This window comes from Amia ocellicauda, chromosome 2, assembly GCF_036373705.1.
Source record: "Amia ocellicauda isolate fAmiCal2 chromosome 2, fAmiCal2.hap1, whole genome shotgun sequence".
NCBI lineage: Eukaryota > Metazoa > Chordata > Actinopteri > Amiiformes > Amiidae > Amia > Amia ocellicauda.
Genome location: NC_089851.1, coordinates 51,374,559 through 51,397,832, shown reverse-complemented (window position 1 = coordinate 51,397,832; position 23,274 = coordinate 51,374,559). Strand labels below are relative to the sequence as shown.

At 45.2% G+C, this 23,274-nt stretch overlaps 3 non-coding genes across 3 annotated transcripts; all 3 read left to right on the top strand.

The window, feature by feature from the left end:
* The first annotated feature begins 2,737 nt into the window (after positions 1-2,737).
* trnat-cgu (transfer RNA threonine (anticodon CGU)) lies at positions 2,738-2,811 on the top strand. Its single transcript has one exon. It is a non-coding gene; the product is annotated as a tRNA-Thr (tRNA).
* Positions 2,812-3,750: 939 nt separating this feature from the next.
* Positions 3,751-3,824, top strand: trnat-cgu (transfer RNA threonine (anticodon CGU)). The gene has a single exon. It is a non-coding gene; the product is annotated as a tRNA-Thr (tRNA).
* Positions 3,825-6,088: 2,264 nt separating this feature from the next.
* Positions 6,089-6,162, top strand: trnat-ugu (transfer RNA threonine (anticodon UGU)). Its single transcript has one exon. It is a non-coding gene; the product is annotated as a tRNA-Thr (tRNA).
* Positions 6,163-23,274: the final 17,112 nt, after the last annotated feature.

Here is a 23,274-nt window from a genome sequence, read left to right as displayed (position 1 = left end):
ATAGATAGATGGATGGATGGACGGCAAGGCAAGCATCTGATTGACAGTGGTCCGTGATCTGCTGTTATGCTACTATGCTACTGACCATTGGGGGAGCGATAGCAAGCAAGAGAGTTAGATATCGAGAGTCATAGATAGATAGATAGATAGATGGATGGATGGACGGCAAGGCAAGCATCTGATTGACAGTGGTCCGTGATCTGCTGTTATGCTACTATGCTACTGACCATTGGGGGAGCGATAGCAAGCAAGAGAGTTAGATATCGAGAGTCATAGATAGATAGATAGATAGATGGATGGATGGATGGACGGCAAGGCAAGCATCTGATTGACAGTGGTCCGTGATCTGCTGTTATGCTACTATGCTACTGACCATTGGGGGAGCGATAGCAAGCAAGAGAGTTAGATATCGAGAGTCATAGATAGATAGATAGATAGATGGATGGATGGATGGACGGCAAGGCAAGCATCTGATTGACAGTGGTCCGTGATCTGCTGTTATGCTACTATGCTACTGACCATTGGGGGAGCGATAGCAAGCAAGAGAGTTAGATATCGAGAGTCATAGATAGATAGATAGATAGATGGATGGATGGACGGCAAGGCAAGCATCTGATTGACAGTGGTCCGTGATCTGCTGTTATGCTACTATGCTACTGACCATTGGGGGAGCGATAGCAAGCAAGAGAGTTAGATATCGAGAGTCATAGATAGATAGATAGATAGATGGATGGATGGACGGCAAGGCAAGCATCTGATTGACAGTGGTCCGTGATCTGCTGTTATGCTACTATGCTACTGACCATTGGGGGAGCGATAGCAAGCAAGAGAGTTAGATATCGAGAGTCATAGATAGATAGATAGATAGATAGATGGATGGATGGACGGCAAGAAAAGCATCTGATTGACAGTGGTCCGTGATCTGCTGTTATGCTACTATGCTACTGACCATTGGGGGAGCGATAGCAAGCAAGAGAGTTAGATATCGAGAGTCATAGATAGATAGATAGATAGATGGATGGATGGATGGACGGCAAGGCAAGCATCTGATTGACAGTGGTCCGTGATCTGCTGTTATGCTACTATGCTACTGACCATTGGGGGAGCGATAGCAAGCAAGAGAGTTAGATATCGAGAGTCATAGATAGATAGATAGATAGATGGATGGATGGATGGACGGCAAGGCAAGCATCTGATTGACAGTGGTCCGTGATCTGCTGTTATGCTACTATGCTACTGACCATTGGGGGAGCGATAGCAAGCAAGAGAGTTAGATATCGAGAGTCATAGATAGATAGATAGATAGATGGATGGATGGACGGCAAGGCAAGCATCTGATTGACAGTGGTCCGTGATCTGCTGTTATGCTACTATGCTACTGACCATTGGGGGAGCTATAGCAAGCAAGAGAGTTAGATATCGAGAGTCATAGATAGATAGTTAGATAGATGGATGGATGGATGGACGGCAAGGCAAGCATCTGATTGACAGTGGTCCATGATCTGCTGTTATGCTACTATGCTACTGACCATTGGGGGAGCGATAGCAAGCAAGAGAGTTAGATATCGAGAGTCATAGATAGATAGATAGATAGATGGATGGATGGACGGCAAGGCAAGCATCTGATTGACAGTGGTCCGTGATCTGCTGTTATGCTACTATGCTACTGACCATTGGGGGAGCGATAGCAAGCAAGAGAGTTAGATATCGAGAGTCATAGATAGATAGATAGATAGATGGATGGATGGACGGCAAGGCAAGCATCTGATTGACAGTGGTCCGTGATCTGCTGTTATGCTACTATGCTACTGACCATTGGGGGAGCGATAGCAAGCAAGAGAGTTAGATATCGAGAGTCATAGATAGATAGATAGATAGATGGATGGATGGACGGCAAGGCAAGCATCTGATTGACAGTGGTCCGTGATCTGCTGTTATGCTACTATGCTACTGACCATTGGGGGAGCGATAGCAAGCAAGAGAGTTAGATATCGAGAGTCATAGATAGATAGATAGATAGATGGATGGATGGATGGACGGCAAGGCAAGCATCTGATTGACAGTGGTCCGTGATCTGCTGTTATGCTACTATGCTACTGACCATTGGGGGAGCGATAGCAAGCAAGAGAGTTAGATATCGAGAGTCATAGATAGATAGATAGATAGATGGATGGATGGATGGACGGCAAGGCAAGCATCTGATTGACAGTGGTCCGTGATCTGCTGTTATGCTACTATGCTACTGACCATTGGGGGAGCGATAGCAAGCAAGAGAGTTAGATATCGAGAGTCATAGATAGATAGATAGATAGATGGATGGATGGACGGCAAGGCAAGCATCTGATTGACAGTGGTCCGTGATCTGCTGTTATGCTACTATGCTACTGACCATTGGGGGAGCGATAGCAAGCAAGAGAGTTAGATATCGAGAGTCATAGATAGATAGATAGATAGATAGATGGATGGATGGACAGAAAGGCAAGCATCTGATTGACAGTGGTCCGTGATCTGCTGTTATGCTACTATGCTACTTACCTAACGTCCAATTCCCATTGCCGCCCCTGGACATTCGCAACAGGGAGCTTGTTGCTCCCGTCAACCTTACGTTTTCACCTCTGTGTGCTTCCTTTGTTGCAGCCTGCATCCAGATTTTGTTTTGTTTTGTTTTGTTTTGTTTTGTTTGGTTTTGTTTTGTTTCTTACGCCTGAGTGTAGGCACTGGGGAATGGGAGAGTCCTGGCACCGTGGCTTAGTTGGTCAAAGCGCCTGTCTCGTAAACAGGAAACCCTGGGTTCGACTCCTAGCAGTGCCTTGGTTTATGTTGGCCTAGGCAATGGAAAGGAAGTTTCTAAACGCTCAATACATTTTTCCAAGATGGCCGTCCGCAGCAAGCAGCTTAAGGTTACTGTAGCCGCAGTCTGGCAAGCTGACCGCCCGAAGTAGAAACAATAACAAGGGGCGGGGGGAAAAGTGGGCCGTCCCTGGGTGGATTCAAACCACCATCCTTTGTCGTTGAATGCAACATACGTGACCATTGGGGGAGCGATAGCAAGCAAGAGAGTTAGATATTGAGAGTCATAGATTGATAGCTAGCTAAATAGCTAGATAGATAGCTAGATAGATAGATAGATAGATGGATGGATGGACGGCAAGGCAAGCATCTGATTGACAGTGGTCCGTGATCTGCTGTTATGCTACTATGCTACTGACCATTGGGGGAGCGATAGCAAGCAAGAGAGTTAGATATCGAGAGTCATAGATAGATAGATAGATAGATGGATGGATGGACGGAAAGGCAAGCATCTGATTGACAGTGGTCCGTGATCTGCTGTTATGCTACTATGCTACTGACCATTGGGGGAGCGATAGCAAGCAAGAGAGTTAGATATCGAGAGTCATAGATAGATAGATAGATAGATGGATGGATGGACGGCAAGGCAAGCATCTGATTGACAGTGGTCCGTGATCTGCTGTTATGCTACTATGCTACTTACCTAACATCCAATTCCCATTGCCGCCCCTGGACAGTCGCAACAGGGAGCTTGTTGCTCCCGTCAACCTTACGTTTTCACCTCTGTGTGCTTCCTTTGTTGCAGCCTGCATCCAGATTTTGTTTTGTTTTGTTTTGTTTTGTTTTGTTTTGTTTTGTTTTGTTTTGTTTTGTTTTGTTTTGTTTTGTTTTGTTTTGTTTTGTTTTGTTTTGTTTTGTTTCTTACACCTGAGTGTAGGCACTGGGGAATGGGAGAGTCCTGGCACCGTGGCTTAGTTGGTCAAAGCGCCTGTCTCGTAAACAGGAAACCCTGGGTTCGACTCCTAGCAGTGCCTTGGTTTATGTTGGCCTAGGCAATGGAAAGGAAGTTTCTAAACGCTCAATACATTTTTGCAAGATGGCCGTCCGCAGCAAGCAGCTTAAGGTTACTGTAGCCGCAGTCTGGCAAGGTGACCGCCAGAAGTAGAAACAATAACAAGGGGCGGGGGGAAAAGTGGGCCGTCCCTGGGTGGATTCAAACCACCATCCTTTGTCGTTGAATGCAACATACGTGACCATTGGGGGAGCGATAGCAAGCAAGAGAGTTAGATATTGAGAGTCATAGATTGATAGCTAGCTAAATAGCTAGATAGATAGCTAGATAGATAGATAGATAGATGGATGGATGGACGGCAAGGCAAGCATCTGATTGACAGTGGTCCGTGATCTGCTGTTATGCTACTATGCTACTGACCATTGGGGGAGCGATAGCAAGCAAGAGAGTTAGATATCGAGAGTCATAGATAGATAGATAGATAGATGGATGGATGGACGGAAAGGCAAGCATCTGATTGACAGTGGTCCGTGATCTGCTGTTATGCTACTATGCTACTGACCATTGGGGGAGCGATAGCAAGCAAGAGAGTTAGATATCGAGAGTCATAGATAGATAGATAGATAGATGGATGGATGGATGGCAAGGCAAGCATCTGATTGACAGTGGTCCGTGATCTGCTGTTATGCTACTATGCTACTTACCTAACATCCAATTCCCATTGCCGCCCCTGGACAGTCGCAACAGGGAGCTTGTTGCTCCCGTCAACCTTACGTTTTCACCTCTGTGTGCTTCCTTTGTTGCAGCCTGCATCCAGATTTTGTTTTGTTTTGTTTTGTTTTGTTTTGTTTTGTTTTGTTTTGTTTTGTTTTGTTTTGTTTTGTTTTGTTTTGTTTTGTTTTGTTTTGTTTTGTTTTGTTTTGTTTTGTTTCTTACTCCTGAGTGTAGGCACTGGGGAATGGGAGAGTCCTGGCACCGTGGCTTAGTTGTTTAAAGCGCCTGTCTCGTAAACAGGAAACCCTGGTTTCAACTCCTAGCAGTGCCTTGGTTTATGTTGGCCTAGGCAATGGAAAGGAAGTTTCTAAACGCTCAATACATTTTTCCAAGATGGCCGTCCGCAGCAAGCAGCTTAAGGTTACTGTAGCCGCAGTCTGGCAAGGTGACCGCCAGAAGTAGAAACAATAACAAGGGGCGGGGGGAAAAGTGGGCCGTCCCTGGGTGGATTCAAACCACCATCCTTTCGGTTAACAGCCGAACACGCTGACCGATTGCGCCACAGACACAGACGGAGGTGTTGTGCTTGCTGCAGTCGTGCAGTTCCTTCACAGTTGCCAGAAATCATTTCCAGCACACGATTTTCTTTGTCGTTGAATGCAACATACGTGACCATTGGGGGAGCGATAGCAAGCAGGAGAGTTAGATATTGAGAGTCATAGATTGATAGCTAGCTAAATAGCTAGATAGATAGCTAGATAGATAGATAGATAGATGGATGGATGGACGGCAAGGCAAGCATCTGATTGACAGTGGTCCGTGATCTGCTGATATGCTACTATTCTACTGACCATTGTGGTAGCGATAGCAAGCAAGAGAGTTAGATATCGAGAGTCATAGATAGATAGATAGATAGATGGATGGATGGACGGCAAGGCAAGCATCTGATTGACAGTGGTCCGTGATCTGCTGTTATGCTACTATGCTACTGACCATTGGGGGAGCGATAGCAAGCAAGAGAGTTAGATATCGAGAGTCATAGATAGATAGATAGATAGATGGATGGATGGACGGCAAGGCAAGCATCTGATTGACAGTGGTCCATGATCTGCTGATATGCTACTATTCTACTGACCATTGGGGGAGCGATAGCAAGCAAGAGAGTTAGATATTGAGAGTCATAGATTGATAGCTATCTAGATAGCTAGATAGATAGATAGATAGATAGATGGATGGATGGACGACAAGGCAAGCATCTGATTGACAGTGGTCCATGATCTGCTGATATGCTACTATGCTACAGGTAGTTTGTTGCTCCCGTCTACCTTACGTTTTCACCTCTGTGTGCTTCCTTTGTTGCAGCCTGCATCCAGATTTTGTTTTGTTTTGTTTTGTTTTGCTTTGTTTTGTTTTGTTTTGTTTTGTTTTGTTTTGTTTTGTTTTGTTTTGTTTTGTTTTGTTTTGTTTTGTTTTGTTTTGTTTTGTTTTGTTTTGTTTTGTTTTGTTTTGTTTTGTTTTGTTTTGTTTTGCTCCTTACCCCTGAGTGTAGGCACTGGGGAACAGGGGAGTACTGGCGCTGTGGCTTAGTTGGTCAAAGCACCTATCTTGTAAACAGGAAACTCTGGGTTTGAATCCCAGCAGTGCCTTGGTTTATGTTGATCTAGGCAATGTAAAGGAAGCTTCTAAAACCTCCTTAGACTTTAGCAAGATGGCCGTCCGCAGCAAGCAGCATAATGTTACTGTGGCTGAAGGAAAGCCACAGTCTAGCAAGCTGACCGCCCGAAGTAGAAATAATAACAGGGGGTGGGGGGAAAAGGGGGCCCTCCCTGGGTGGATTCTAAAGGTCAACAGCTAATCGATTACACCACAGAGACAGACAAAGGTGTACCTGCTGACACGTTTGAAGAAGGGCAAAAGGAACACTGGATATGTCAGAAGTGGGACTTGAACTCCAGAGGAGACTGCAACATGAACGCAGCCTCTTAGACTGCTCGGACATCCTGACCACTCGGCAGGGTACTAGGAATGCGAGTAGTGGTCCAGGATTGCCTTCCGCAGCCTGAGCTGACCGAAGGACACTCACAAGGTGGAATAAAGTAGGCAGGTGAGGCAGGGATGCTGCCCTCACCTTGCTCTGACAAATTTAGAACCGTAAAAGGACGTGGCGGAAGATGTGGGGGCAGCAGGGGCACCAGGGGCAGCTCCTCATTAGTATAGTGGTGAGTATGTCTACCTGTCTTGCGGGAGACCGGGGATTGATTCCGGGGAGTGGTGGGGGAAGCCTACACAAAGGACTTGAGAAGAAGAAAGAGAAAGGTGTGCAAACTGATGTCACACTGTGCAACGTTAATTAGCAACAGGAAGTACTTGATGGCAATGATAACGTGGAGCACTCTCCACTGCAGATCCCAAGCTCTCTTTTCAGCAGTGGCTGATACACACTGTGCCATACTGGCTCCCCCTTCCCCTCCTCCCCCCCAGCCTGTCCCTCCAGGGCATGTCAGTTAGCGGCAAGAGCTGCGTTTGGTGCCGGGCCTTCACACAGGCCCCATCCAGGGACAACTCCTGCGGACCCCTCCTCAACAGGGTCCCTGAGAGGCCTCCATCATACCTCAGGGAAGGAGGAAACCAGCAAATTGGGGAACTTGAACAGGGGCTCTGGGGTCTGGAGCTGGAGGAAACACTCCCTCAGCAGCAGTTTCCCTTCAGAAGGCAGGGTGGCACCGGCCTCGGCCGAGCAGAATACCTGTCCAGCGCAGGGAGCGCACACCCATTTTCCCTTCCAGGCTGTCCACAATCCTCCAGCCAGCAGATCATGCAGCTGGAACACCCCGGTCCAGATGATGGGCATCTGGAGCAGCCAGTGCAGGATGAGGGAGCTGTACACATGTCAGGCTGTGAGCAGCTGCCAGGCCCTCAACACACTGCGGTAGAACCCAGGAAGGTTGCCTGCTGCCAGCCTGCTAATGTCCATCAGGGACATTGCACTGTCCACCTGCAGCGTCCCCACATGACGGAGCAAGGTCCACGTAAGCGGCCTCCAGGACAGGAGGCTCGGCCCGTAGACCAGCTTCTGCAGGAACTGCAGATGGAAAGCAGCCATCCTGCACTCCACGTCCACCAGCCCTTGCCCCCCCTCCTCACGGGGCAGGTATAGTAGCCCCTTTCACAGCCAGTGCAGACCAGTCCAGAAGAAGACCGCTGAGGGAGCAGCCAGCGCCATCGCCCGAGCCTCCCCCGCAGCCCCTCCGGCATCCCCTCCCAGTTCCTCTGCTCCATGGCCTGATCCCCCAGGTGCACCCCCAAGTACTTGAGACCACCTCTGCACCACTGTAATCCTCCAGGGAGTTGCAGGCCTCCCTGCCCCCCCAACTCCCCCAGCAGCAACCCCGTGCTCTTGGACCAGTTCACTTTGGTTTAAGTCCCAGAGCGAGGTGCTGATTCTGTCCACATCCCCCTCGCACCCCACCAGCACCACCACATCATCAGCGTAGGCAGAGAAGCGGAAGGCTGTCGGGCAGCGAGGGACATAAAGCCCCCCCACCACTCTGTGCAGCTCCTGCAGCAATGGCTCAATGGCCATGGAGTGGAGCATCCCAACATGGGGCAGCCCTGCCAGATTCCCCTGTACACCCTGAAGGGGGCGCTCAAGCCAACATTGATTTTCAATATGTTTTGAGTGTCACCATAGAGCACCCTGGTCATGGCTATGAAAACAGGGCTGAACCCAAAAGCCTCCATCATCCGCCACAGGTACTGGTGCTCAACCCGGTCAAAAGCCTTTTCCTGGTCCAGCGCAATGAGACCAGTCTTTAACCCCAACAGCCTGGAGACCTCCATGATGTGCCTAATGAACAGGATGTTGTCCTGTATGGACCTACCAGGCACACAGTAGGACTGGTCAGGGTGGATCAGATGGATCAGGCCATCACTCTGGAGAGGAGCTTCAGTTCTAGCACAGGTCATCCTTCTTGGGCAACAGTGCCACGAGGGCACGCCTGCAGCTCACTTGCAGCGCCCCTTGCTGGATGCTCTCCTGCATCACTGCCAGCAGGTCAGTCCCCAGCAGACCCCAGAAGGTGCTATAAAACTCAACTGGCAGGCCATCAATGCCCTGGGCCTTCCTTGTATTTAACCCATGAAGAGCAGCAGTAAGCTCCTGCAGGGTGAGCTCCCCCTCCAGCCCAGCCTGCTTCTCCTCCGGCACCTGCGGCAGGTCTCCAAGGAGATGCTGCATGTTGGTCTGAGGCTCATCCACCTCACTGGAGTACAGTGTAAATCTGATCAAGCCTGGATAGGGAGAGAGTGTCCTCCCGCACCTCCGACCAGCTATACTGCCTTTCTGCCCCATACAAACTCCTCCACACATCCTGCAGGTCATGCCTCTCCTGCAGCTCCCTCATCTCCCTGGCAGACTGGGAGTGCGGCTCAGTGTGGTTCCTGTCAAGTTTGTCATGCAGGGTGCAATTAAAATCAATAATTGTCATTGTCAAGCTGTTTTAACCCCCCCACTCTCTCCCTGCCATTTGTTGGTGCATATACATTTATAAAAACAAACAATCGTCTCTCAACTACTGCCTTGACAACAAGCAGGCGTCCTTCCACCACCTCAGTCATTAAAACAGAAACTAATCTAAAATGCCCTGAAAATAAAACTGTAACTCCTGCACTCTGTCTTGACCCATGACTAAAACAAATCTCGCCTTTCCAATTCCTGACCCACTCCCCCTCTAGCGTGCTCTGTGTGCATCTGCATCTAAAAAGATCACGGAGAGGCATTTCTGCTTGACATACTAAAACACAGCCGCTCTCTTTAACGCATCCATTCATACTTTAATTGTGTCCATTATAGAAGTAGAGTGAGTAACACACACAAAGAAAACAGACAGCAGAAAAAAATAAGTCAAGCACCCCCGTCCATCATTTTAAGTAGGTTTAGCAGACGCTTTTAATCCTATATCCTTCTTGATCTGTAAAGCGATCTGCTCCCTGTCCCTTCCTCATCGGGATACACCTGCTTCTCCACATCCCCCGCTATGGACTAGTTATCCATTGAAGTCTCCCCGTGCAGGTTTGAATCCTGCTGACTATGACGCCAAAGAATAGTGCCAGCCCCCCTATGGCTTGTTGGCCCCCATTCGTAAAATCTGTTTCTCTCACACATTTTTTTGCAATCTCTCTCTCTCGCTCTATGACTTTATAATATATAAATCTACATATAGAGATTGGAATCTATTGGAATTATTGTGTTGCTCTTGCTCTTCCTCCTTTCTCTGGTCATTGGGGTGACATTTCTTTCTTGTTCCCAAGTCCTTTGTGTAGGCTTCCCCCCCTAGGTGGGGGAAGCAAAACCAGAGAAGGAGCCTGCTATTGGGAAATCAAACCCCAGTCTCCCGCATGACAGGCAGGGATACTCAATGCTATTCTAATGAGGAGCTGCCCTTGCAGCCCCCATATCTTCCGCCACGTCTTTTTCCAGTTCTAAAAGTTGAGGGCAGCCTATAAGCCTATAAGAACTGGCACATACAAGATCTGGGGGAGCTCAGGATCCCATGATGGGACCCACCTCCGGGGACGGTCAGTTCCCCCTGCTGGAGCCCGAGTCCAAGATCTTTTAATTAATTTATGGATGATTGTTTTTAAAACGATTTTAAAAATGAATCTTAATTGTTTTTAAAGATTAAGTTGTTTTTAAACCACTAATTGTTTTAGGGGTTTTTTGGTTTAGTTTTGTTATATTCTTTTGTCAAATACATTGACTGTTTTGGATTTAATTTTAAATGCATTGGACCTTTTTTGTTTGTTTTTTATTTTTACCTTTTTAATTGTTTTTTTTATTTTGTCCAATGCATTTTCAATTATTTTCAATGTATTTGACTTTTATGTTGGTGAGCAGTTTTGCTTTAATCACGTTTGTTTTGTTGTTTTGTGCACGTTTATTTTAAGTTAATTGTTTTGTTTTTCGTTAAAATCACAAAGATTTTAAATTTTTTTAAGTGATTTTAAGAATTGATTTTTAAAGATTTTAATCATAAGTATTAAAAAATTGAATTGTTTTTATGTAAATGTAAAATACTAAATACAATAAAATAGTATTCTAATGAGGAGCTGCCCTTGCAGCCCCCATATCTTCCGCCACGTCTTTTTCCAGTTCTAAAAGTTGAGGGCAGCATCGCTGCCTCCCCTGCCTGCTTTATTCCACATTGTGAGTGTCCTTCAGTCAGCTCAAGCTCCGGAAGGCAGTCCTTGACTGCTACTCATTTTGCTAGCACCCTCCTGGGTGGTCAGGATGGCCAAGTGGTCGAAGGTGTTCGGTTAGGTTGTAGTTTCCCCTAGAGGCATGGGTTTGATTCCTGCTTTTGACATAGCCAGTGCTCCTTTATCTTGGAATTGGGTTTCTCTTCACCACCTGAAGGAGGACATGGAGTAGACTTTGCAGAGATTGGCATTTGTCTTTTTTTTTTTCAGCAGAGGCAGTGTGGCGGCGACCCAGAATCCTTTGGAGTTCCTGATCCAGCGGTGTTCCTGTTCCGGTGCGAGGGAGGCCCAGCTGAGGATGAACCATCTGAAGGTCCTGCCTGGACCAGTGGGACCGAAGAGCAGGCTTCATGAAGGCAGCACCCCACGGGATACCAGGACCAGGTCTCAGCGGGAAGCAGCGCAGCCCACTGGAGCAGTGACTCCAGTCAGACCTTTTCACTGACATCAATCCACTGGAACCTCCACCACCAGCAGGAGACCTACCTCTAGTTTTCTGTTCCTTTGTTTAGTTTAGGAGACAAGCGGATGTCAAGACTCCAGTTCAGCAGGGAGGTCCTGCAAAAAGGTATGGGCTTTGCTGGTGAAGCTGCCGCATAAAGACAAAGACTTCTTCGAGGTAAGCTTTGTCAACCATGATTTGCTAGAGGAGTGCTACAGCGTGTATAGAAGGGAGAAATACAGGGAGCTGGCGGGTTTTGCGATGATAATCCTGTCGGATATTTGCTATAGAATAGTGACTGTGCAATTTTTCTGTGAGATGCTCTCAGGCAAGGACGTGAAGATCTGGCTTGCGAGGTTCAGTGAGCTCTCCACTCGAATAGTTGGATGTTGGATGTGGACGGTGTGTGGGGGGAATGTGGCAGTGCCGGATTCGATTGAGGCGGAGCGTGGAGAATCCAGAGAAGGTCTGCCACCTCCCCAATACTATACAGATCAGAGAAGCTAGGGGGCTGGTCTACTATGACGGGATGCCAAAACTCTGCAGGCGGTGTCAGGGCCGAGACCCCGTTGTTGCCCAGTGCACGTGTAAGTGTAGAGGAGGTCACCAGACACACGCCTGCAGAGAAAAGTTACTCTACTACCTCTGCAGCTGTGGGGGGCCATATCTATAAGAACTGCCTCCAGTCGTACACAAATAGAGTTGGGTCTCCCTTCTCACGATTCCATTCTGGACCCTGAGCCGGAACATGAGGGAGGCCCGGCGCGGGAGGAGGAGGGAGAGGGAGAAGAAGAAAAGATATATGACCTGGCTCCAGAACCTCCCCCTACCCCAAAGGAACCACTTAAGAGAAAGGGGTAACAGTCAGAAGGGGGGGGTTGGGTGAAGGTGAGCAATAAAAAGAGAAAAGTGGTGGACAGAGAGGAGAAATCTGCCAAGAACCCGAATAATGTCTCCTCTCTGGAGGCAGCCCAAGATAGTCGAGCTCCCCCCGGCCCACCCCTCGCTGGAGCCGAGGCAGAAGTTCCACTCCCTCCTCCAGCAAAAACGGAACATCGGGCCCTGCCTTGGTGGACCAGCCCCCTGAAAACCGCTGAAAAGAAAACCAGACCCACCGCTCCTCCATGTGTGAGAGTGGAGAGCAGAGCCTCGGGAACCGGGTCGAAAGATAGTGTAGGTGAGACCGTCTTGCAGAAGAGAGCCAGCCCTCCCTCCAGCTGCGACAGGCAGGTGAGAAAGAAAGCCCTGGAACCGTTGTAGCTGGAGGGTGAATTAGATCAGGTGCTGGCTCGTATAGAAAGAAAGGCAAAGGACAGGAATATCGGCGCCACACAGGTGTCGAAACCGCCAGCACAGAAGGGTGCCTCCTCTAGCCACCTCGGAGAAGGGGGATAGAGGAGCGGCAGGGCCACGGTCTCACCCAGGGGTCCCTGCTTTTTATTATTATTATTATTATTATTATTATTTATATTATTATTATTATTATTATTATTATTATTATTATTATTATTATTATTTTTGTCATTTAGCTGACAATCTTATCCAGGGCGACTTACATTTGTACCCATTTATACAGCTGGGCATTTTACTGGAGCAATCTAAGTGAAGTACCTTGCTCAAGGGTACAACTGCACTGCCCCACCCAGGATTCGATGTTAGGGGCCAAAGCCTCCATGACAGAGGAGGAGTTGGCCAGACGGCCAAAGGAGAGGAAGAGAGAGGGGAAGAGATACCCCAACTACCCCATCCCTCTTGTTAAGAAGATCAAAGGTGGTGAGGGGGGGGGTAAAAGGCACTCCTCCTCCTAATAAGTCTGGTCCAGGGGTCCTTGGGCCCCCACCTCAGGGCTGCTCCTCAGGAGCAGAGTCCGACTTGACACGCTGGTCTCAGGAGTACAGACGTGAGTGAAGCTTCCCATGTGCACCCAGACTGGTTCTCTGTCTCTCTCTCTCTCTGCAGGTCTGTGAGGAGCCGAGGCGCCGGCGCCTAGGCACCATCCACACAGATTGAGGGTGCCGGCGAGGCAACCATGGCCTGCGGAGAGGAGTTAGCACAGCAGAGACAGGAACCGGTCCGGAGTGGAGCATCAGCACTGGGAAGCATAGAAAGAACATCTCTATCAGGACTGTGAGGGCCTCCTCTGCAGGATTGTTGATTTTAATTTTATAAAGACTGATTATGGTCTTTGTTTTAAATGGTTTTAAATCACAGGGTTTTGAGGTTTTTTTTTATGTTTATGGTTTGTCTGATGTGCTGACATGTTTTAAAACAACACATCAGATGTTTTTTTTTTCATTATAGTTATTTTGGCAGTTTGCCATATTTAATACAAATTGTTTTGATATTTAACACACTTTTGAATTCACTTGTTCTGTTTAAAACTTTTAAGGATTTTAAAAGTTTCAGAAATGATTTTAGAATTGTTTTTTAAAAACAGTTTTTAATCATGAGTATTAAAACTTTGTATGTTTAATTTTCGTAATGTAAAATACTCAAACAATAAAAACAGTGCTCCTTTTGCCCTTTTTGAAATGAGTCATGGTTGGCGCCTCCCTGGTCTGTTCCGCACGTGATCCAAAAAGGTCTCAAAGACCAACTGCGCCGACTTTGGCTGATATTAGGGGAAATCATTCAGATGGCTTCTGGAAAATGATGTCGGTTACACCATGTACCTGATCACAAATGTACAGGAGGAAACAGCTAAAGGTTTCCTTCTTCACAAGGACACAGTAAGGACAGTTTAATGTCATTCATTGATTATGCACTGAGCCACAACAAAATTGAGGATCTTCTGAAATTTGAAACGCACAAGAAAGATGTGCCAATGGGACCTGAGAAATCTGAAGATGACAATCTTGTTGGATTTGGGGTGCGCGCTGAAGACACCTGGAGAGAGATTTCGATAAAGCGAAGCCGATGGTTATGCTGCATTTATTCTCAGCAGAAAATGTGTACCGGGGACAAAAATGCATAAGCTACAAAGTTACTTGCAGAGGAAAAGGGATCTTTTTTCTAGAGCTACTTCAACAGTGTCTGTGCTACTTGGGGCTGTTTCTGTTCCCTCGATGGTGTCTGTGCCCCCTCGGGCTGTTTCTGTTCCCTCAACAGTGTCTGTGCCTCCCCCACAAGAACCAGGCATGTAATTACTTCACTACTTCAAGTAGTAACGAATGTCATGAAGTTAAAAACAAAAATTAAATACTTAAATATTTTCTATTTACTAGATATACACCAATCAGCCATAACATTATGACCACCTGCCTAATATTGTGTAGGTCCCCCTTTTTCCGCCAAAACAGCCCTGACCTGTCGAGGCATGGACTCCTGTAAGTCCAGTAAGTTGCGAGGTGGGGCCTCAATGGATCAGATTTGTTTGTCCAGCACATACCACAGATGCTCGATTTGATTGAGATCTGGGGAATTTGGAGGCCAAGTCAACACCCTGAACTCGTGATTCATCAGACCAGGCCACCTTTTTCCATTGCTCCGTGGTCCAGTTCTGATGCTCACGTGCCCATTGTAGGCACTTTCGGCAGTAGACAGGGGTCAGCATGGGCACCCTGACTAGTCTGCGGCTATGCAGCCCCATACGCAACAAACTGTGATGCACTGTGTGTTCCGACACCTTTCTATCAGAACCAGCATTAACTTTTTCTGTTGGATCGGACCACACGGGCCAGCCTTCGCTCCCCACGTGCATCAATGAGCCTTGGCCGACCCATGACCCTGTCGCCGGTTCACTGCTTTTCCTTCCTAGGATCACTTTTGATAGATACTGACCACTGCAAACCGGGAACACCCGAGCTGCAGTTTTGGAGATGCTCTGACCCAGTCGTATAGCCATCATAATTTGGCCCATGTCAAAGTCACTCAGATCCTTACGCTTGCCCATTTTTCCTGCTTCTAACACATCAACTTTGAGGACAAAATGTTCACTTGCTGCCTAATATATCCCACCCACTGACAGGTGCCATGATAACGAGATTATCAGTGTTATTCACTTCACCTGTCAGTGGTCATGAATACCTGGAAAAGGTAATGATAGATATATCACCATCTAAATTTACTGCACAAGCTTGTAAATAAACGTTTATTATGTTATTTTGATTTTGAAACTAGTCAAAAGTGAAACAAGTTATCTATGTTCATTTCACATAGAAATTATCTTATTAGTGAATAAGGTGGCACAACCAAAGATAAAAACTTTAAACATGGAATATTGTTATTGCCATACTAATACTAACACTAACAATTAATCTGCTTCACAGTAAGAATATGAATAAACTTTTTTTAATACATTCAGAACGATCTAATTCTACAGTATCAAGACCACCTGGAGGTGACACTACCAACAAGGATGTATGCCAGTCAGATTGTAAATATGTATTACTTGCATAATCTTAATAAACATAACTTTCATTTGAAACATTTCTTTGTATTTAAAACATAAGTCCACCTGTAAAGCCTACATCACCACTGTTATCAATGGTGTCAGAAGTGGCTCCATCTGGTCAAGCACAAGGTATGCTATTTACATTTAATTGATAAGTGTACTGAAATCATCATTATGTGCACATGCATACAAATACACAATTCATTGCTTTTGTTGTTTCACAAACCTAAGTTTTTGTCTGTACTGTCACTATATACATGTTTTTCTTAATCTTTTACACTAAATAATTACCAGTTTAGAAAAAAATTAAACACTATAAAAAGATACTGATATTTTATATTTTATGCAGGTACAGAGTCTGTGACTGTGAGTGCCATTGCCAGCGCACCATTACAGAAAATAGTTGTGTACTGTGCAAGCTTTGTGGTCTGGACTAAAAATTATTCATATATTTTGCCTAAAGGTACACCCCTACCACCTACTTCCATACAAGTGTCATCATTTGCTTCTCCTCACACAATTAGTTTTGATAAAGGAATCAAGGGTTGGAGATGTTCTCAAGAGTGGAAGGTGTGGATGAAGACAGAATTAGAAGCCTTGGGACTGTGGCCTGGATCGCATCCTGTATGTCTCCCAATGAACAGTGTTTCGCTGTTTTGACTAAAGTATTTTCAGCTCCACCTATTCTTTATTTGGAAACCTGAGGATAGTACCATTATGAGCAGGTTGAAAAACAATTTCACACTTCGCTGCTTACATGGATGTTCTCAGCCACTGATAGTCTCATCTGGGGTGGGAAGACCCAGAGTGATTGTTGGCATCAGTGGTCAATATTATATATTTACATCCAGACTGTGCTGTAAAGCATGAAAAAAGCACTGGTTTGCTGACAATCCACAATGGCTGGAAAAACTTTCTCTGAGGTATACCAACATTTTACTGATTGTCTGATACAGAAGCATCAATGTCTAGAGTCAGTCATCAACAAGTTTACACAGGGCACATTTGGGCAAGTAATGAGATCTGACCACACCAGGAAAGTTGCCAGAAAAATTAAGTTGACATCTGACACCATGTCATCCTACGCTGTTATGAATGAGAATTGGATGATCCTTTCCTGGGTGATGGTGCAGTTGGAATGCAGATTAGCGAACAGATATGAAGGTGCTGGTGTAGAAAAGGCCCAATACCAGTGGGTAGATAGGTGAGTTTCTTTTAAACAATGGTATATATATCTGTGTATATATTCTTAAACTATTACTTTTTTCAATTGTCTTATTAAATTTGTGAGAGATAGAAACATTATCCCCATAACTCAGGTCATACCAGGCAGGTCACCTTTATAAAAAAAGTTAAAATAACGAATTGATATCTGACTAACGGCCGGATTAAATCAAAACTTTGACCCACCCGCTAATAGCAAACTACAAACCTGTACATCATAGTGGTTACATTTATGATTAGAAGAAAATGGCATCTTACTAAAAATGAAGCTGCAACTGAGTACAGTTCTGTAGTTTTCTATTAGCGGGTGGGTCAAAGTTTAGATTTAATCCCAGCCTAATTGTGCTGTACATAAATAGTAATGCATCTTAAAGCAAGGGTGAAAAACACCTCTTTATCACATACAGTGAGGGAAAAAACTATTTGATCCCCTGCTGATTTTGTACGTTTGCCCACTGACAAAGAAATGATCAGTCTATAATTTTAATGGTAGGTGTATTTAAACAGTGAGAGACAGAATAACAACAAAAAAATCCAGAAAAACGCATTTCAAAAAAGTTATAAATTGATTTGCATGTTAATGAGGGAAATAAGTATTTGATCCCCTATCAATCAGCAAGATTTCTGGCTCCCAGGTGTCTTTTATACAGGTAACGAGCTGAGATTAGGAGCACTCTCTTAAAGGGAGTGCTCCTAATCTCAGTTTGTTACCTGTATAAAAGACAACTGTCCACAGACTCAATCAATCAATCAGATTCCAAACTCTCCACCATGGCCAAGACCAAAGAGCTGTCCAAGGATGTCAGGGACAAGATTGTAGACCTACACAAGGCTGGAATGGGCTACAAGACCATCGCCAAGCAGCTTGGTGAGAAGGTGACAACAGTTGGTGTGATTATTCGCAAATGGAAGAAACACAAAATAACTGTCAGTCTCCCTCAGTCTGGGGCTCCATGCCAGATCTCACCTCGTGGAGTTTCAATGATCATGAGAACGGTGAGGAATCAGCCCAGAACTACATGGGAGGATCTTGTTAATGATCTCAAGGCAGCTGGGACCATAGTCACCAAGAAAACAATTGGTAACGCACTACACCGTGAAATCCTGCAGCGCCCGCAAGGTCCCCCTGCTCAAGAAAGCACATGTACAGGCCCGTCTGAAGTTTGCCAATGAACATCTGAATGATTCAGAGGAGAACTGTGTGAAAGTGTTGTGGTCAGATGAGACCAAAATTGAGCTCTTTGGCATCAACTCAATTTGCTATGTTTGGAGGAGGAGGAATGACCCCAAGAACACCATCCCCACCGTCAAACATGGAGGTGTAAACATTATGCTTTGGTGGTGTTTTTCTGCTAAGGGGACTGGACAACTGCACCGCATTAAAGGGACGATGGACAGGGCCATGTACTGTCAAATCTTGGGTGAGAACCTCCTTCCCTCAGCCAGGGCATTGTAAATGGGTCGTGGATGGGTATTCCAGCATGGCAATAAAATATTCTAATAATATTTTAAAAGTGCCTCAAAGCTAACCATATTGTGATCACAATTTGCCATTGGTTCTCTAACTACTGTCCCCCTGACTCTGTCTTGGTCATTTGAAAAGATCAAGTCAATACATGCACTCTCCCCAGTTGGTTCAATAACAAACTGAGTTAGAAAGCAGTCATTTACCATCTCAACCATTTCGATTTCTGCTTCTGTAGTCCCCACTGGGCTTTCCCAGTCTAAGTTTGGGAAATTGAAATCCCATTATAACAGCCACATCCTTGCTACATGCAGTCCTGATTACACTGTACAATGCAACATCTTGCTGAATATCTGAGTTTGGTGGCCTGTAACACACTCCTACCACTAATCCTCCAGATCTCTTGTTCAAAAGTTTCACCCACAAAGATTCTGTTCCATTACTGGGATCTAATATGAGTTCTTCTGCCTCAATGTCATTTTTGACATATAATGCTACCCCACCCCCTCTTCGATTTTGCCTGTCTCTCCTAAACTGTGTGTATCCTTCCAACTTGTATTCATCCCCATCATTTTCTGTAAGCCATGTTTCTGTCACTCCTACAACATCATAGTCACATGCCAGCACTGTGGCTTCCAAGTCTAACATCTTGTTCCTTATACTCCTGGCATTGATGTACAAACATTTCAGGACTTTCCTACTAGTGGGTTCCCTTTGTTTTCTTTCCTTAGAGGAACATCTCCCATTGTCATAGCTCCCTGTCCCCCTGGTTCCTAGTTTAAATGATTCTCAATTTCACTGCACATACGCTCTCCCAATGCATTAGCCCCCCTTCTGTTTAGATGTAGACTGTCCATTTTGTACAGGTCCCATCTATCACAGAAGAAAGACCAATGCTCTATAAACCTAAACCCCTCTTCCCTACACCAAGCTTTCAACCATGTGTTAAACTTTCTAATCTCTGCCTGTCTCCCTGGCCTGGCACGTGGTAACGGAAGTATTTCAGAGAAAACTACTGTGGAGGTTCTGCTGTTTAGTTTTGTTCCTAACTCTTTAAATTTGTCTTGCAGAACCTCTGTCCTACCTTTTCCTATGTCATTGGTTCCAATGTAGACCATGACCAGTGGATTCCCTCCGGCTTTGGCCAGTAGCCCGTCTACTAGTTTAGGGAGATCTGCAACCTGAGCACCAGGCAGGCAAGATACCATGCGGGTCTCCTTGTCACTAGAAAACACTGTGTGATCTACACCGCAAGAATTGAGTCTCCTACTAGAACTACCTCCCTCTTCTGGGGGGGAGTGTGCACCATGGTGCTCTGGTGCTCAACTGCCCCCAGATCACCCTCTGAGCTGTCACTGTCCAACTCTGTGTCCAGCAGTTGGAACCTGTTGAGCAATTCTAGCTCTTGGGGTGTCTCTAGGTGTTGTGCATGCCCTTTTCTGTGGTTACGACCTACTGTAACCCAGCAGTTCTCTACACTGTCCTGCTCTAAGGTTTCAACTCTCCTAGGTTTTGTAGTGCACACCATCTCTCTCATGGGCTGATTGACCAATTCTTCTATATCCCTAATACAGCACAGATCGACAAGCTGAGCCTCAAGATCACAAACCTTGATCTCTAGGATTTCAACCTGTTGACAATGTTCACAAATGAAACTTTCTTGGATGAGTTCATGCAGGAAGGCAATCATTCTGCAAATCTGACACTGTAGTGGCCACATGCTTCTAAATGTTAGTTTTTTTGTTTTTTTTTTGTCTCTTGGTTCCAATTGCCTAGTCAACTGCCTACATTTTGTCAGTGAGAAACAGCTGTTTAAGTAGCTTTTGTCTACCTACCCCCAATTCACACCTAACAGGCCACACCTGGCTCCTCCTGCAACAGAAAAGGTTGTGTGTGTGTGTGTGTATACATTTCAGCGAGAAAGTGAATTTAAATACATTTTTTTATTTGTTTGTTTAACAAAAGACTGGTGTAGGAATTCCTCTCCTGAGCCCCGGTGAAGCTGCCCAGATGTCTGATGAAGATGAAGGTGTCAGCACTGCTGATGAGTCTGACAATGATGACGAGGACCCTGACCATGGCAGTGAGGATGAAAACAGCACCTCTGACTTTGACGGGGGAGTTGGGCAATCAGCAGAAAGAGAGGTAACTATAAAGGCCCTAGAACCTTCTATAGTCATGTGCTTATTTACTTAGAGACTCATTTCAGTTTTAAGTGTTATTTTCTTTTCTCTTCATTAGAATAATGGTGGCCCTGACACCAGTGACATTGATTCCTCTGTCGGCTCTTTAAGACCCAGAACAAGACTGACCATTGCATGCTTCTGTTCTTGCCTTGCTAGAACCCACAAGAGTTTTGATTCAGACAGTGAAGGTGGGAGATATAATTGTAAATACCAGGATGAGCATGTTAGACTGGTGATGAGACATACTGTAAAGGCCAGTGTCGCCCTTGTGTTAAAACATTGTATAGGCCGTGAATTAGTTGATAAATGTGAAGCCTGTCTGATAGGAGACCCCAGCCAACTACATCACATCTGTCTAACTTTAGATCATGAGCAAGGTAGTGTCTGGAGTAGTGTAGCTCTTATATGCGACAAAATAAGTGTCACAAGTTTGCTAAACGTTTTGTTATGTGTTGCTCGTACCCTACGTGGAATGAGTATAAACAAGCAGACTGAGAAAGAAGTGAAAACTCTTTTGCATAGCCTAGAAACATGCGCTCTACCTTCAAGATGGTTTAGTGACTTGTTAGAAAGTGTGGATGAGAAAGTAATGCAAATAGATAGTCTTATCATGTGTTTACAAACATAAATAAAATACTGTTTGTGTCTGCTCTGCTTTTCTGTATAATAAGACATTACATTTTAATTCCTATATTTTTTCAGAGAAAGAAAGCCCTGGGGACCTTGGAATTACGTTTACGTATGTTTGAGGAATCTTGTCATCCTCACTCTAATAGCTTGCAAGATTGGTGATTTGTATGATACTGGTAATTCTGATGTGAAATCTCTAGTTGAGGATGTTGAGAAAACAGTGGAGGCACTTCCCAATGTGCTCAAGAGAATGCTGTATAAAGAGTCACCGCCTGGTGAATCTGCTTTTACAGCTGTCCAAAACGTTCTGCAGAGTTCTTTTGGAAATACTATTCCTATCATGACCAAACCCAATTTCTACACTGTGCTAGACAGAATAGCCATGATCAGTGTCACAGCCCTTGCCATTAAACAAGTAGAGGGAGTTGCTAGTGCAGTACAATTCAGTTGTTTCTTCCTGGCTGCTGTAGGTGTTCGGGAGGCGGGGTCATTGGTCACCTGTGTCAGTATCTAATCTCACTGTCTACATCTGACCTGATGCCTTGTTATCATGTTTTAGAACTGTCACAATAAAATACTGACATTGATGCATATTTTACCGAGTGTCATTTTTTGAATGTCTATACCTTTCTTTTTCTTTTATTTTGCTAACACTGTACCATCCCAAACCTAATCATAAAATATATAACATAAAAACATCACACTCACATCACTAAACACAGTTTAAAATACTTTTTATTAAAACTTTTTTTTATTTTATATTGCCAACACCATATCATACCAAACCTAGTCATAAAACATATAACCTAAAACAAATAATAATACGTTTAACTGTTGTCAAGATGACCTGTGCCCTTTCCAAAATTACTGTCAGCCTAACAAGATGGCGGTCATCCTAACAAGATGGCTGACTAGAGAGGGTCAAAGGGTAAACTCGGGGGGTGGTAGGAAGGAGGAGATGGTTCCGGTTCAAAGGTTAACCGGGGGTAAGGAGGGGGCTTTGTGGCCCATGGGGCATCTGGGTAAGGAGGGGGCTTCCTGGCCCATGGGACATCTGGGTGAGGAGGGGCTTCCTGGCCCATGAGGCATCTGGGTGAGGAGGGGCTTCCGGCTGTCACTTTGACATAAGCTGCCATTATCACTACTGAACAGATTGTTCAATAAATCATGGACAGCAGCAGCAGTAACTAATATGACTAAAACATGTTTGGTTTCTACGGATGGTTCATCAGCAGGGAAACTCAGGTTCTTTTACTGTTCCACAAAAGTGTTCAAATTGTATGGGTCTGAAGGTCTGACTGATTCAGGAATGCCTTTTGAGCAGTTTATTACAACCATGTATTTCCAGAGGGTGCTTGATGCCACAAAACAAAGAGTAGTGCAGAAGAATGAAAAGAAGAGGAAGCAGCCTGAACCCCACCCTGCTGGCTGACTGTGCCGCTTCTGCCAGCTACAATTACAACAGGGGCCAAACAGACCCCACGTCCATACAATGTTACCAGGAGCGCCTGGAAAATACATATACTGTCCGACCAAGGTGTCTGAACATTACAAAAATCTGGGCATGACACAGGAGATAACATGGACAGAAATGCAATCCTCAGAGAGAGATTGGCAGAGAGAGAAAGGAAAATAAAATGGTTTGTCTTCCAGCAATAGCTGTAATACCTTGCATTTGTCCACATTGAATTTCATCTGCTAGGTGTCGGCACACAACTGAATATTATCTAAGTCCCTTTGAATAACCTGTGCTGCCGAGATTGTATCTGCTGAGCCACCTATTTTACTATCATCTACAAATTTGACAAGTTTGCTAACTATCCCAGAGTCTAGATCATTAATATAGATTAGAAAAAGCAAAGGCCCTAGTACTGATCCCTGTGGAACTCCACTAACAACCTCACTCCAGTTAGAAGCAACTCCTCTAATCGACACCCTCTGCTTCCTATACATCAACCAGTTCATAATCCATCTACTTTCATTACCCTGAATGCCTACAGCTTCCAATCTGACGTGTGAACAGAGAGCTCCTGCGATATTTCAATTTTTTTCAGCAAACGTTATTTTCTTGTTTTTATTTTAAGCGATGAACTGCAGTATATTATGTGTATTATTGTTTTAAAACCATGTCTAAACAAAAAGGCAAGAAGGGGCCAGCGA